Here is a 15,052-nt window from a genome sequence, read left to right on the forward strand (position 1 = left end):
ACAGTGCAGCATAGGCGGAGTAGTTGAACACAGATTCACTGAGAGCAGGGCAAGCTAGCGAGACAGAAGTTGAGCTCTCTTTGCAATATGGCAAATTGAACCTCCCCCACCCTCATTCAGATGTGGCGTTTGGAACTATTTTGGTTTTCGTGTGAGGTATGACCCTGAAGGTAAGCGCGTCATGGACAAAAGTAAAAGAGTATGTCGGATGTGCCGCAATGCTAAATAACATTGGTGAGAACTAGTGGTTAGCGCAGTTAGCTCGTTAACGTGTTGGCCATCCAGGCCCACGCACGGGGCGATCCGCGGTAGCTGGTTAACGGAGATTTGCCGTGTTGTGGCGTTAACGTCATTTCAGATTAACGCTGACAGCACTAGTGGGAACAGAATGAATATGACTGCACATTTACGCCGACATCATCCTAGTGCAAAGACAAGTGGAAGCAGACAAAAACAACAAGCACGCATGCTACAAACTTACCCGAGTCATTTAGACAGCCGTTAGCACATGATTCTCCTTATGGGGACCTGATATGTTTAATATGCTGCTGAGAGTATACCCCAGAAGAAGCATATAGTATAGCTTTTATTTTGGAAAGAGCCATTTCTCTGTAATAAACTCTCTTTTCCAAAGATGAGTGATTTCTCGATCAGATAGATTTATTTTTTTATTACTTTGTTGTTTCAGCAACATTACATTTAAAAACTGTACTTTTGAGTTAAAATATATATTTATAATTTTAATAAATGACAAATTAAAAAGGCATGAACATTTTTTTTTTGTATCGAAAAAAAATCGAACCGTGACACCAAAGTATTGAATCGAACCGAACCGTGAATTTTGTGTTTCGTTGCACCCCTATTAATTGGAACGATTCAGGCTTTTTAACACAATGTGAAAATTCTATACTGCTTAGTTTGAACCTTTGTCTTGTTATTATTGAAGTTAAAGTCAGAATCAAAGAAGGCACCGAGTAGCCAGACAGGTTAAAAAGATTCCATAGAAGCTGTGAAGCTCACCTTTGATGTACTGATCAGATGCTTGATCTTTGTGTTATAAGTTTCTGGCGGGAGTATATCTCTTGAACCCTACATGATTAACTTTGTGGAAGGGCACGGGAAGTTCTTTCAAAAGAAAAGAATTACACACCGACCTGTGATCTGTGACAGAGTGACTACACAGGCGCTGACAGAGGAGCGAACTCTCTCCTGACCTTTATAATTCATTCTTCCTCATAACCCCACTTCCGCCTGCATGCAATGAGCTCCAGGGTAAAGGAGGCCATTACATCAATACATAGCTTCGATCCAGTAGTGGCTGTCAGTTCATTTAAAGTGTAAGTTAATACACATTCGTATATTTTTGTTATTGAACCTGGCCATTGGGCTTTTCTCAGACCTTTAGGTTAAAGGACAATGTGTCCTACTCTCAACATGGCATCTTTTCTATTCACGAATAGAAAAGTGGACATGTCTTTTATGCCAGCGAATGCTGCTGGCACTAGTTTGTCTTATTAATGCAGCAGAGGGGTCCCTATTAATACTAAGACTTTATTGATCCTACTAGACCCTCTGGCTGAAGATGAATGGTGCTCACATATTATCACAGCTCCGAAATGTGCCTTCACATATCTGTGACATTTCCACCATAGACGGCTGTAATTTCCAAAGCGACACAACCTGTCCCTTGCTCTTTTATTTTCACCCTCTTATCTTTTTTTCCCCCCTGCACTCACTCTTTACGCTTTTTCTCTTCCCACCTTGCCCTTTTCCGAGTTTCTGCTCTTGGCTACTTCCTGTTATCAGCCCTTCATGGCTCTTACCATCTGCCTTTTTATTTTTTTTTCACACCTTTTGCCATTTTGCTCTATTTTTTTTTTACGTTTTACATTTCATCACTTTTTTTTCAGCCTGTCTTTCTTATATGTCTGTCTCACTTTGTAGCTATCTTTCTCTTCCCTGGTCTTCTTTAGTCTAAATTGTCTCTCTGTTTATCTTGGCCTCCTTGCATACTACTTTAGCTCACTTTTTCCTCATCTGCTGCTTTACCAGTCCTTATCTACGCTCGCTCTCAGCCATGACCCAGCCTCTCATTGGGGTCTTTTTTATTTATCTCTTTCAGTTTCTCCATCTTCTGTCTTTCTCATGCTCGCTTTCCTCGTATTTTCCTTCAGCAGCTCTGCTTTGTTTAGCACCCAGCAGACAAGACTGCTGACAAAGGTGCGCAAGAGCATATTTAAAATGTCACTGGCAAAGTGACAAAAGGTCATATGGAAAGTAAGAGACTCCCAGCACAGTTTGGACTGACTGCTAAACAGGCATTTGTGCCTCTTATGTGTGTGTGTGTGTGTGTGTGTGTGCATTGAGGGGGTATACCAGCATATTGTTTGTTGGCGTGTGTGTTTTCTCGTATGTGCCATTTTTGGACAAAAAAATAAATGAAATGAACCCATCTGTGGATTAGTATGCCTGTGCATAGTAATCCTTGGATATTTTCATTGCTGTCTGTGTATAAGTCCACATACAAGTATGTGGGTGTGTGTGGTTACATGTTGGGCATATAATATATGTCTGTGTAGCTTGTTGTTTATGCCACTGGCATCCTTATACCTGAATATTGTTCCCTGCCTGGGGTGAGGCCTTGAGCAACTTCCAGTTTGATGACTGTGCTTCTAAAAAAACAAAAAAAAAAAAATGTGCGCACAAGGCACACTGCCACACAAAGAGTAAAAGACCGTGCATTGACCTAGCGGTTGGTAGTTTAAATCCCAAGGGAGGCAGCAGAGTAAGTCAGCCATAGTTGTCATATTTGTGGGGTTCAGCAAACTTTTTAAGGTGTCAGGTGTAAATCTGACCTTTTTTTCCATCCAATTTCACAGCTGGCCAAGAGACAACCACGTGAACAATGCACTGCCACTGGATAAAATGAAATAAAAATATTATTGTATGTGCAGACTGATAATTTCTTAAAAAGCCAACGGAGTCTTTTTGATATTTTGTTAAGTGATATTTTGTCTAGATAAATGAATACCTTGAAAAAGTTAGTTTGTAAGATTTGGTGGCTAAATTTGAGCTGTTGATTTGCTCAACAGGTGCATTATGGGTTTTCTTTTTGTATGTGTTACCCAACTTTCCTGTATGCAATTCTCATATTTTTATAGTCACCATTGCAATTTTTTAATGAACTGTATAATTAGTGAACTTACAGTCTGTCTTAATGCAATCTAAGGTCTAATTAAAAGAAATAAATATGCAAATGTTAACTCTCTGTTTAAAACATAATTGAACTTAAATAATCTATTTTATATAGGGCAGGGTGTGTTCATAAAGGATTAAAAGGTAAAATCATGGTTCATGGGCAAAAGAATAAATCAATAATTTCTAAAGATGTTGCAAAAAAGAGTACTGAGGCAGGAAAGTTCAGCAGGAACACAAAGATGACAAAGAAAAGTGAGATTTTTTTCCCCCACTTCAGATAGATTCCTCCTAAACTTGAGTGCTCCATGTTTCTCTTTTTGTCCATATTTATTGCCATGCTTGTTTTTACCTTGAAAGCACATTTAATGCGGGCAAGCTGAGAACTACTGTCTGGAGTGACTCATTTCACAATGCTCTTGTTTTTTCGAAGCGCTTCAGATAGCACTTAAAGTTGTCATTTGGAGTGTGGTTTTTTTCCCGCTAGCACTTGATGTTCTGTACGTGTCTCATTTGCAGCTTGAGGCTTAGATTTTCCTCTTTCTCCTGGTATATATACTGTATGTATAACCATCTGCCTTCCTGTCTTTACCTCCAGGTCTCTCCTTCCCTTTGTCTCACAATAAAGTAGTAGCATAATCCATCTCTGGGGAAAAGTGCAGCTCCATGATGCATTTGTGCGCAGTGTGTGGAGGGCCGGTAATTGTGAGCCCTTTACACTGACTCTTATAGAACTACCTAAGAGTCAGCTGAAAAAAACGAGCTATGGTTATGAATCAGAATCCATATTCTTATAGGCAGTGCTATTAATTCATTATCCTTGCTCATGGGTTTGCAAATCATTTTGTTCTTCAGAGAACAAGAAATGGAGCACTTTGAAAACTGCACTGCCGTGTAAGTTTAATTTATCTGGATTTAAGGGTAGATTATTCTTATAATTGATTTTGCATTGTATGTATTCAGCGTATGTATTGTCCTTTTTACTCAAAAGCCTATGCCGTATGTCTAAAGAAAGTCACCACTTTCATAACCATGAGCGCAGTTTACACATCCTCAATTTTGCATCTGTGGCCATGGAAGGTTTTGCATTCATGGGCAGGGATTGCAAAAATCTGTGCTCATGGATTACAAACCTAAAGGTACCAATTTCCACACTCTTTTTTTATTTATTACCCAAAGGCAGCTCAGGTTTAGTATGCACTGTCACTTTTAGCCTGTTTTGTCACTCTGTCTTTCCCTATTCATGATTTTATAACCCAAACACACCGTAAACTTGTTATCGGAATAGAAAGCGCAAACAGTATATCAAAAAAATGGATGGATGGATAAACGAATGGATGGATGGATAGACAGATAGAAAATAGAAGGATATCAGCAGTGTGTCAGCAGTTTTGATGAGTTGATGGTAAAGCTGACACAGCATTGGGAATAAGAGGCCAACCCTCTGCTTATTCTTATGTCCTCCTGCTCCGTCCTCTGTCCATCTAGCTACACTATCCATCTATCCCCTGTCAAACGTTGTTTCTCATTCCCGCGTGCAGAGAAAGAGTAATAGCCCAAATATTCGACTGATAGGGAATCACAGGGCAGTCTTCAAACATCTACTGACCACAGCACTTTCACCACAACCTTTGACTTCCACATTCTTTCACTGTTTCTGCATCATTAAGTACGCTTCTTTCACAGCCAGTAGCAACATTGATTGATAGAGTAATGGTGTTCCTATGATGCTGTTTTATTTTGGTAATGTTGCCTGGAATTAAATGATTTGGTGCAGTTAATCTTGTATTTTATTAATGCAACAACTAATGAATTTACTGTTATTTTACAAAATACATTTTCTGAAACACTAGGAGTAAAAGTACTACAAATCTGATTTCGTCTAGAATGATAAGTTGCAATTATACTCTATAACTGTACTGGAAGCTTTGCTTTATGCTTGAGGTGCCCTGACAGACTGTATTAAAGCTGCTTAGTGAGAGGGTGCTGCTCTAATTGGTCCCTTAGGATTGAATGGGAGTGTGTCCTCCAGTTTCATTGTTTGACCTACTAGTTGTGAGTTTCATAGTCAATAGCAGGTCAGCGGCTGTGACAAAGTGCACGGCTTGTTCTTTGATCCCCTTCTGCAGAACAGTTTTGGGCTCAGTGTGTTCTAGTGCAATGTGATGCCCTGGCCAGTTGTCTGACAGCTCAGCTGATCTGACCCTTTCTGTTGCATATGGAGATGCTGCAGCAGACCAGGTCAGGCTGGAGACGACCTTGCTGCCTTTCTTTCTTGCAAGCATTTTCCCAGATGACATAATCTTTGTCAGACTCAGAGCCTGAGGACATATGGTCAGCAAATATAATAGGGCACATCCGGAGAGATATCAGCAAACTCAAGGACACGAGAAAAGTTGTGATTGTAGTGTAAAAACTGTATTGAAAGCATATTTTGTTTAAGTATACTTGGTCAAACTTTCTGTTGTCAAACCTAACCACTTAAACGATAATGATTATTCAATTTACATCAGTCATCAACATTACCATTATTTAAGCCAGCCTATTTAATTACAATAAACTGTAACCTTAAAATGGGATAAGCACCAGAAGTTAAATAACAAAAGCAGCTGCTGATTTTCTTTTAAATATATAAAAAGGTTTTAGCTACGTCTGATATATTTTAATTAAAGTAAGAAAATAAAAATGAGTAGCTATTAATAGTTACTATTAGTTTTCAACTTGTCTTAAAAGAGGGGAAAAAAAAAACCTGGTAAATTTCGGTCAGGCAGTCTCTGTGGTTGCGTGGTTGACTGGGGAAAACCTTTGGAGTGGGACTATGTCAAATTAATGACAAACAAACAAGCAAGGAAACAGTTCATCTATTGTCTATTGTGTAATCAGTTATTTTCTTATCAGTTTGAACTCAGTCTAGAAATCAAAGGAAAATATTCCAGCAGACACCATGGAGGGGGTACAGCCTAGACAGGTGTTCTGTCTGTCATAGGACTAACACAAAGAGACACTTATTCACACTCACATTTACTCATAGGGCCCATTTAAAATCACCAATAACATGTATGTCTTTTGGGCATTGGAGGAAGCTGGAGAAAAACAGCCAACTGGCAAGTTTGAACCTATTTCTTTCTTACTTTGAGGCGAGCATCCACAGAAGTATTTCATTATTAAAGATTGATAAAAAACTTTCTGTCAATAGGTTGTAAAGCATTAGTTTAATTTTCTGCCTCTGAAGTGAGGCACTCCAGAAAAAGTTCGAATTAGTTGGTACTCTGCTTCAAAACATCCCATATGGTAAAAATTGTTGCCAGGAGTTTTTCAACCAGTGGTACTAATTTGTGTTTTAAATTGATGCCGATGGATGAGATCCACACATGATGATGAGTCTGAAAACGAACACTTTGGGTAAATCTCTTAAGACAGCTGCAGCTTTGACAAAAAAACTGCAGTATTTTAAGCACTGGGAGTGTATACAAGTCAGGTTTCACTTAAATATTCTTACAACCTAACTAAGTAAAGCAAAATGAGGCTTACAGAGTAATTATTACAGAATCATTACTCATCATTAAAGAAATACATATCAATGCGACTGCTTGCCCTCTGAAAAAAGCATGATAGTGTTTTGCTGTCATTTGCGTTTGAGCTATTTTTCTTCATCTCTTCTGCACTCTGTTGCGCTGCATGTGTGTGGGTGTGTTTACCTGCCTTTTCCCACACACAGAGTGGAAGGAGACAGTGAGAAAGCTGACTAATGTTATTTGATTCGAGAACGACTTTCCAACCATTGTCAGCCCCGACGAAGCCACCAAAATCTTCAGAGACACATTGACCATTGTTTGTGTTCTGTACAATCAATTCATTTACAAACTAGCACAAGTGAGTTGAATAGATCCGCCTCATAGATCTTCCCATTGTCACAAAAACCTACCCCCCCCCCCCCCCCCCCACACACACACACATATCAGCATGCATTGGTTTGAGCCAACAGTATCCCAGTGCAATCTTGTTTGGGATAAATCCTTAACTGACATCTCACTTTAAAAAATAATGACCTTAGATTTAATCTGTCTGGCCAGATATGTTTGACGTAGACTTCAGTGAACGTAAAAGACCTTGGTGAAAGTAGAAGACAAAAAACAGCAAATTAATTACTATCAAAGTAATTAAGTCCAAAATCTGATTGGAATAAATACAACTTAAATCAGGCTTTGATTGTTAAATGTGTCAGCAGGTGGACAGGAAATCTGCAGGTATTCATGGGTTTTATGATAACAAGGTTACTGCTCTGCACATAAATGTCTTCTGTGATTTCGTGCCTTAGCTTGGTTTCTCCCAGCAGCCTGACTTTCTCGAGTGTGTGTACTGTATGTGTGTCTTGTGTGCGCGGGGCAAGAGGGAGAGGGCTGTGCATCTTATTAATGGAATGTGAAACTATGTTGAGACTTGCTAATAAGTCCATACTGCCCAGCATACCGCAGAAATCTCCTTTGACTGCTCGAGGTGTGAGCCGAAGGAGTTCAGTCGCCATGTGTCAGTTTTCGAGATGACAGATCTGTGCGTGTACTGGTAAGAAAGAGAGAGAGCGAGTTTAAGAGCATGTGACCACATTATGTACTTCTCTCCCTGTGTGGGATCACTGTCACTGGGCTGGTGACCAGGAAGTAATTAAGCTTGGAAGCTGTTAATGAGCACATCACCATGGCAACGCACTACCTAAAAAGGCATTTCGTCAGAAAACGTCTTGATAAAATCATAACGATGAGAGGCAACCATACAAGAAACTGAAATTTGGTTTGTGAAATTGGACGGTTGGGTTGTTTACCATCTGTGAACATATCTTAATAAGGTAAAGAAAGAAAACGACACATTCCCACTCACATTCCTGCCATTAAGGGATTAGATTGACACCAGTTTGCATTGCTATTTATTTTATAGGAATCATAAATGTTGTTTAAATTTGTGGGATAAAAAAATTACAGCAGTGATTAGCTTTTTTATGCTCAAGTAATGCACTTTAAATTGACAGTGTGTGGCGAATGTTCAAAAGTAAGCTAGAAGAAATTGTTCTCCAGGCAGCACTGGACAGTGTGCCAATATAAACAGAACTGTCTGCATTTTCTGTCTACAGTACATAGCTACTTCCCTCGGCCAGGGGAAATAAACTTACATTTGCACACACATTATTAGGAACAGAAATGTGGATTCTGGAAAGAAAATTCAAGATTCTTGAAGTATAGTGCTGGAGAAGGCCTCTTTTTATTGCAGTTTTAAATGTGTTTTTTGGTCTTCTTAAATGTTACGTGCTGGTTGACGGCAATCAACAGATCTCAGCAAGCGCTGTAAAGAGGGTTGGAAAGGTCAGTCTTTGAACTACGATCGCACAATATGCAGCAACCCGTGATTAACCTTGGAGGTTGACTGTTGGAAATCATTCTTTGCTTCTTTCAACCACATTTCAAATAATAGTTCGTTTTTTAGGTTCTTTCACCAGCAAAAACCCACCTATTTTCGAACGACAGCAAGCGGCAGGTCGACGCGGCACATTTCAAAAACAATCACGTTATGCTAGCTGTTAGTACAATAAATCAAATGAGGTACAAACAGGAGGACTTTGGGGAAAGCTGATAAACTAAATTCCTGCAATTTGTGTCAAAGGGCCCAGATGTTTGGAAGATAAATTGAATGTGAAAACTCTAGACTTATGTAATTACTACAATTAAGCATCAGAGCAACTAATTATGTGTTTACATTAATGTGATCGTTTGTGACATTTTGTTCTAAAGTAAATTTGTCTTTTCTCTCTCTCTCCCTGCTGACACACACCACTCTGACATCAACAGGTAAGTTTATTGCTATGTTGGTGTGTGTTTATTTGTTCATACATATGCTCTGCTTTGACTTTCTTTCATTCAGTCTTGGTGTAATGGTTTTCTTTCCTAACGACATCTGAAGTTTCTATGCTTTATAACTACTTACATAAGTACTTTTGACTTTTTTTGACACTGACTAACAATCGCTTTTTTATCAGTAGGGCCTCTTTGTTTCCCTTTAAAAAAAATTACAGTCATTATTTTTCCTTAAAAGATGGATAAATTGAGTTACATAAGTTGCATATCTTCTGAGAAGCTAAAGGTAACTAAATAATATGCTTTTGAGTTTGATTTTACCTTAAGCCACCAGCTAATATTACCAAGTTTCTATCCTCATTCATTCTGTCAATGTGTCAAAACTGTTTAAGAAAAGAGGAGGTAAAATATGTATTACTCGTCTAGTCAATAGGTGACAGCTGCTGATTTTAACTTCAGTGTTGTGTAGTAGTCTTTCCTTCCAGTGCGGTGATGTGTGGGTGTGCGACAGCTGATTAATTTTAAAGGTGTTTCTTGTTATTTCCCCCATGGCTCTCTATTATGCCTCTATGTTTCTTTTTTTCTCCCCACTCAGATTAATTTATTATACAGTTGGTAATATTGAACTGGATTCATTTTTTTGGCTTCTTCCGTAATTACCCGGTGTCCGGCTTAATGGACAAAGTGTTGCTAAATTGCCATTTCAGGATCTGGAGTGGCCTTTATGTGTTTGTGTAGGTGTGCGTCATTCCTATTGTCTCTGCTCTTTTGTTCGTCTCCGGTGTTTCAAAGTGAATTGGATGTTTCTATAAAATCTGGCTGATAGAATATTAAAGCAGATGGGCTAAAATTGATTCCCCCCCTTTCTTCTTCTTTTGCTTCTTTTTTGGTAATAACAGATGTGTGTGTGAGTGCTTATGATTTTCTTTGTTCTTGTCACATCTGTGCCTGTGAAGATTGCATTATTTTGCTCGTGTCTTTGTGTTTCTAAATGGGATTGTGCCAACTTCCCGTGAAACAACCTTAAGATTGCATACATGCAGATTGTATTCACTTTATGGGCATGCATCGTTTCTACCTGTGTTCACACGTGCCTTGGCCTTTATTCAGTTTTCTCAAGTTATTCATCATATTCAATGCCTTGTCTCAACTTATGTCCACCATGTACCGTGAAACACCTTGAGCTCGTCGCAATCAAGCACTTCTTAACGTCATTATACATTTATGACTACCTTGGAGGGACGTTCCGGGCATCAGCTTGTCAGCAACTCATTAGTGGGAATGCGGGCAAATGGAGCAGCTTGATACAGCATCCTGTCACCTTCTCCACCCTTACCCCACCCTCCACTTTAATGAGCCACATTTGCAAGGTGTGAGACGAAAAGGTTTCTAGCCTGTCCACATCAACATGACAGCTATTAGGAGACACCAACAGCTGGTGGAAGGTGGAATTGGAGATGAGGAAGTAAGAGAGGGAATGACAGGCTGAAGCAGTAAAGGAGACAGAGGAGAAATGAGGAAGGGGGAGAGAAATAGCTGGAAGTCAGAGCAACAGACAGTGAAAGAGATGGAAAGTACGGCTGGTGATGGTCATCTTGCTCCTTGGGCCATACTTGTCCTTCATTAGACACATCACCTTGATGGAGGAATGAAGGATAGAAAAATGAAAGAAAAGTAAGAGGCAGAGAGGGGAAAACCTCTGACAAAAAAGGATGCAAAAAGCGACTGGAGCACAAATAAGACTAACATAATATAGTGGCGTCAGTTCTGACATGTGCTTTCATTGCGGCAGTCATCTCATTAGCTTTGTCATTGGGAAGTCTGCTCAGGGCTGTTGCTACAATTAGTAATTTTCAGAGTTTAAAGAGTGCAAGAGACCAAAAAAGAAGCCGTAGAAAGGAAAAGTTGGATATAATTTTAAAATGATGGTTACGGAGTGTGACAGAGAAATGGACACTTAAGGTGTGCCCATCAAATCACACCATCAAAGAGCTACAATTATATATATATATATATATATATATATATATATATTTAGAACTTCTAAAATGTTGATTTTATAGTATTATAATATTACAATGATGGCTTAAAATTTGTCTTTATTTCTACAAACTTTGAAATACAGGTCATGATTGCACTGTATAATGTGTGATTTGACTTGACTTGACTCTTACGGTCTCTTTTTCATGCTTTCTCACATCTACAGTGTCTTTTGATTACATGCGTTTAAGTAAAACAGTGAACCTTGAAGCAGTGCAGAATGGAGAACATTCACCTGCGAAGTAAAAGTTGTTTTACAAAAACCGCTACCGACAGATTTCAAAAGGTGCAACTTTTACTTTGAAGGCAAGTTTCAAGTTTGTGTTTCACTGTTCACAGTTTCACTGGCTCTTTGAAAGCAGTTTGCTGCTTTTGGCAACTCAGTTTGCATCTGCCATCTGCCATCAACAGGTGACTGCCAACTGGTTTGGGTTTTTTCCTAGCACAGGCACAGATTTCCCTAGCAACCCAGTGGTAATCCAGTGGTCGCTAAACAGCTTTTATGCCTATATGACGAAGGCCTAAGTCATAGTTTCTTGTTCCACATGAGGACTAGTAGAGAGAGGGCCCCTTTTAACATTAGCGTTAGTCACTCCTTGTGCTTTTTACAGCTGATGTACTATCATAAGACTTACCTGCATGTTTAATGATAAAGAACTATAGGGCGTATATAGCTTGTCTTCATTGAAAAGAGCTGGTTGAGGTGGTTTAAGCATTTGATTATGATGCCTCACAGGCATGTTCTAGGTGAGGTGTTCTGGACATGTTCCACTGGGAAGAGTCCTCAGCAACCCAGGACATGTTGAAGAGATCTCCTGGCTGGTTTGGTGTCCACCTGAAAGAACTGGGTTTGTCTGCTTAAACTCCTGCCCCCATCACCCAGACCTGGATAATGGATGGATGGATGGATGGATGGATGGTGAACTGGTGTGCACTGTCAGATGGCTACTCTCTCTGCTTGTCCAACACAACTGCCTACTGTCACACTGATTTTTGTAATAATTTTTACTTCACACTGATTCACATCACACTCTTATGATTATGAACAATATCAGCTGCAAAATGTCAGTTCGACTGCAAGCAAATATTTTGTGTTTAGATCAAGTTGAGTTTAAACATCACTAAACTCATATTTGTGTCTAGCTCGAGTCCTGTGACTAAGGTGAATACTTCTGAAAAGAACAAAGCAGAAAAATAACAATTTATGTAGTATTTTGATGGAAAGCATTTAAGCGGGTGGCTGCAGAATGTTGCTGATGAAAATAAAGATAATAAAAAATAAGATAAGTGCAAAGTAGTGATTGAATTAGCAGCTTGTGGTTGAAAGGTAATTTTCTTCTTAAGGGAGCTATGAAGCAGACAAGATCACAACGATACACTATCAGCGCAAATAACAGAGACACAATGGCAAAACACAACCCGTACATTCTTTACATTTGTACTACCCTGTACTTTCCATTTATTCATGTGCCTTGCCAAGGCTGACTCACATTACCAATATGGATTTCATGAAACCTAAGCATTTGCAATGGACATATTCACTGAATAAGATATGAAATGCATATATAACTTTTCTATTTTGTGGTAATTAAATCAGCCTGCTATCTAAATTCACAAGTTCTGGGCAATCTATTGCTCTCCAGGGTTTACAGAGGAACTAATGGAGGTGAATCGGGGAAACCAGCCCTGTATAACTTCAGCTAAGTATAAGTTCACACCCATCAAGACTGACTCACAAGTCCAGAAGGCGCATTAAAACTAAAACTTTGTGTTCATTATTAAAAGTAGTTGTAAATAATGCATTTCAGTCTGTGGTGCTGAGGTTAGAAAATGGAGACTTGCAGTATAAATATTTAAATAGTACACTGCGTTATGTTAAATTTCATACTAAAGATTAACTGTGTAGTATTTACTTTTGTCTCTGCTTGTTTTGGGAATGTTTACAGTATGCGTATGGGTATCCTGCTTTCTAAGATGTTTTATTTGTGCTGCTAAACTGAAAAGATTTTATGCTAATTTCTAAAGTTTCTAAAGTTTAAAGTTTTCACATGTGAAGAGGACTGAACAGTACTGATTCTATTAAGCATAACCTTGAATGAAAACATTGTGAAATCTGGTTTTCTACATGAAAGCCTTCTGTCTTGATTTTTCTGCTTGTGGTGGTAATAATGGCCATTGACACGAGTTGACAGACATGTATTGTAAACAGTTTTTATTGCAGTACGATGCAGTCATTGAGTTTGAGGCAAAGCCTGTCTAAAGCAGACAATGTGTCATGTCTAAATTCTGACATGAAAAAACAACAAAAATCCACACAAAGCTATTTTCAGCTTCAAAGTTTCCAATGGAGGTTCATTCAGGTTAACCACGATACCCCACTCTTGCATTGTGTTTAAGATGCAACCACAAAGGACACGCAAAATCTTTATTATTTTGAAACAGCCTAAATATATTTCCTTGAAAGGCAGTTTCTCGACACTATCGCGTAAACAGCATGTCTACACAGTTTACTAAATCTTGTTTTAAGGAGATCCAAATGTTTTTATGTATTCATTCCCCCTTGCATTCTTTTCATTTTCATCCTAGCCAGTAATGTTTGGCATGCAACTAATGGATCCCTCCTTCCACCACCACCTACCACCATCTCGCTCTCTAGTTTGCTTTAATTGATTAGATACTGAGGTACAAAATTTATTTTGAAAACAAGTAGAGCAGCAAGAGCTCAGTGCTGCAGTCATTTTGTGTTTAAATGCTTACTTTGCCCTCCCACGCTTCACAAAAAAAAAACAAAAAAAAAAAAACACCACCAACAACAACATAACTTGCCTGAGACTAAATCTAGGAAAAAAGAATCAAGCACAACATCCCCTGGATCAAAACAAATGAGGAGCTCACCAGCATGGGGTGTAAATTCTGCCATGCATGTCATAGTCTAGTTTGAAACTGCATCTTTATGACAAAGCCAGGAAAAAAATAAACATTTAAGTAAGATTTTTTTTTTTGGTCTGCGTACTTTTTTTCTGCTTCTAAATTGAATATGAATGAGTGGTACAAAGAGGATAAGAGGTAGCAAAGGAGTGGAGAAGAACAACATCAAGGACCCTGGATAGAAGAAAAAAAGTACGTTTCCATAGGTGATAAAGAGCGAAGCTATGAGAGTCAAGGTGATGATGGGCAACAGAGGAGGTTACAGGGATGTGAGAAAAAAGAAATAGGAATGGATAATAAGAGCGAAAGAAGGGCAAAAAATAAAACAAGAAAATACAGAGACAGGTGATACTGAAAGAAAAGGTGGCAAATGAGAGACAGATGTGCATGTGAGAGAATATGAAGGTAGCTCAGACAGACATACGCAGGAAGAAATAAAATATGAAACAAGGTTGTGTGGAGAGACGTGGAGAGTGTTACTGTCTGTTGGTTTTCTAAGCCTGTATAAAGGCTTCAGGGACATAATGGATAAAGTGAGTTCCCTTTGTCAGGGAGATGCTGTTAGGTTGAAGCAAATACACGTGTTGCTTTAATGGATTGCCTTGAATTCATGCTTCAGGGTAAACCAAAAAAGACGTCCTTCTGCTTTTGCTTTTTTGCGATGTTACTTTTACACCCACCTGGTGAGACTCAGTTGATCTCTCCATCATTTATTCTCTCAGTTCTGTTTATTCTGAAAGGAGAGGTCAGACGAATAGAACATAATGCATTTGTCTCTGATAGAATAGGTCATTTGTTCTGAACAAGAGGACCTGTCACTTCTGTCATTCTCCTGGCACCGTTGTGCTGTAATGCAGGTGCGGTGTTCTTGCGCTAAATTTATGCTAGTTACACATCAATTATGCTTCCAGAAAATAAACATGACATTCCCTGACCTTGTGCTTTGCTTCCATTAGTGAATCAAAATTGCATTGAGAATTCATTGCTGCGGTACAGTAATAATAAGCCATGCTTTATCAGTTTCTGGGAAGGGCTGATGTATGGAG

At 38.9% G+C, this 15,052-nt stretch overlaps 1 protein-coding gene across 2 annotated transcripts in view; it reads left to right on the plus strand.

The window, feature by feature from the left end:
- The window catches only part of cntnap2a (contactin associated protein 2a), a 389,684-nt gene that overhangs the window by 81,031 nt on the left and 293,601 nt on the right, over positions 1 to 15,052 (plus strand). The gene's annotated exons all lie outside the window — the stretch shown is intronic.

Source organism: Neolamprologus multifasciatus, chromosome 9 (assembly GCF_963576455.1).
Source record: "Neolamprologus multifasciatus chromosome 9, fNeoMul1.2, whole genome shotgun sequence".
In the NCBI taxonomy this organism is placed as follows: domain Eukaryota; kingdom Metazoa; phylum Chordata; class Actinopteri; order Cichliformes; family Cichlidae; genus Neolamprologus; species Neolamprologus multifasciatus.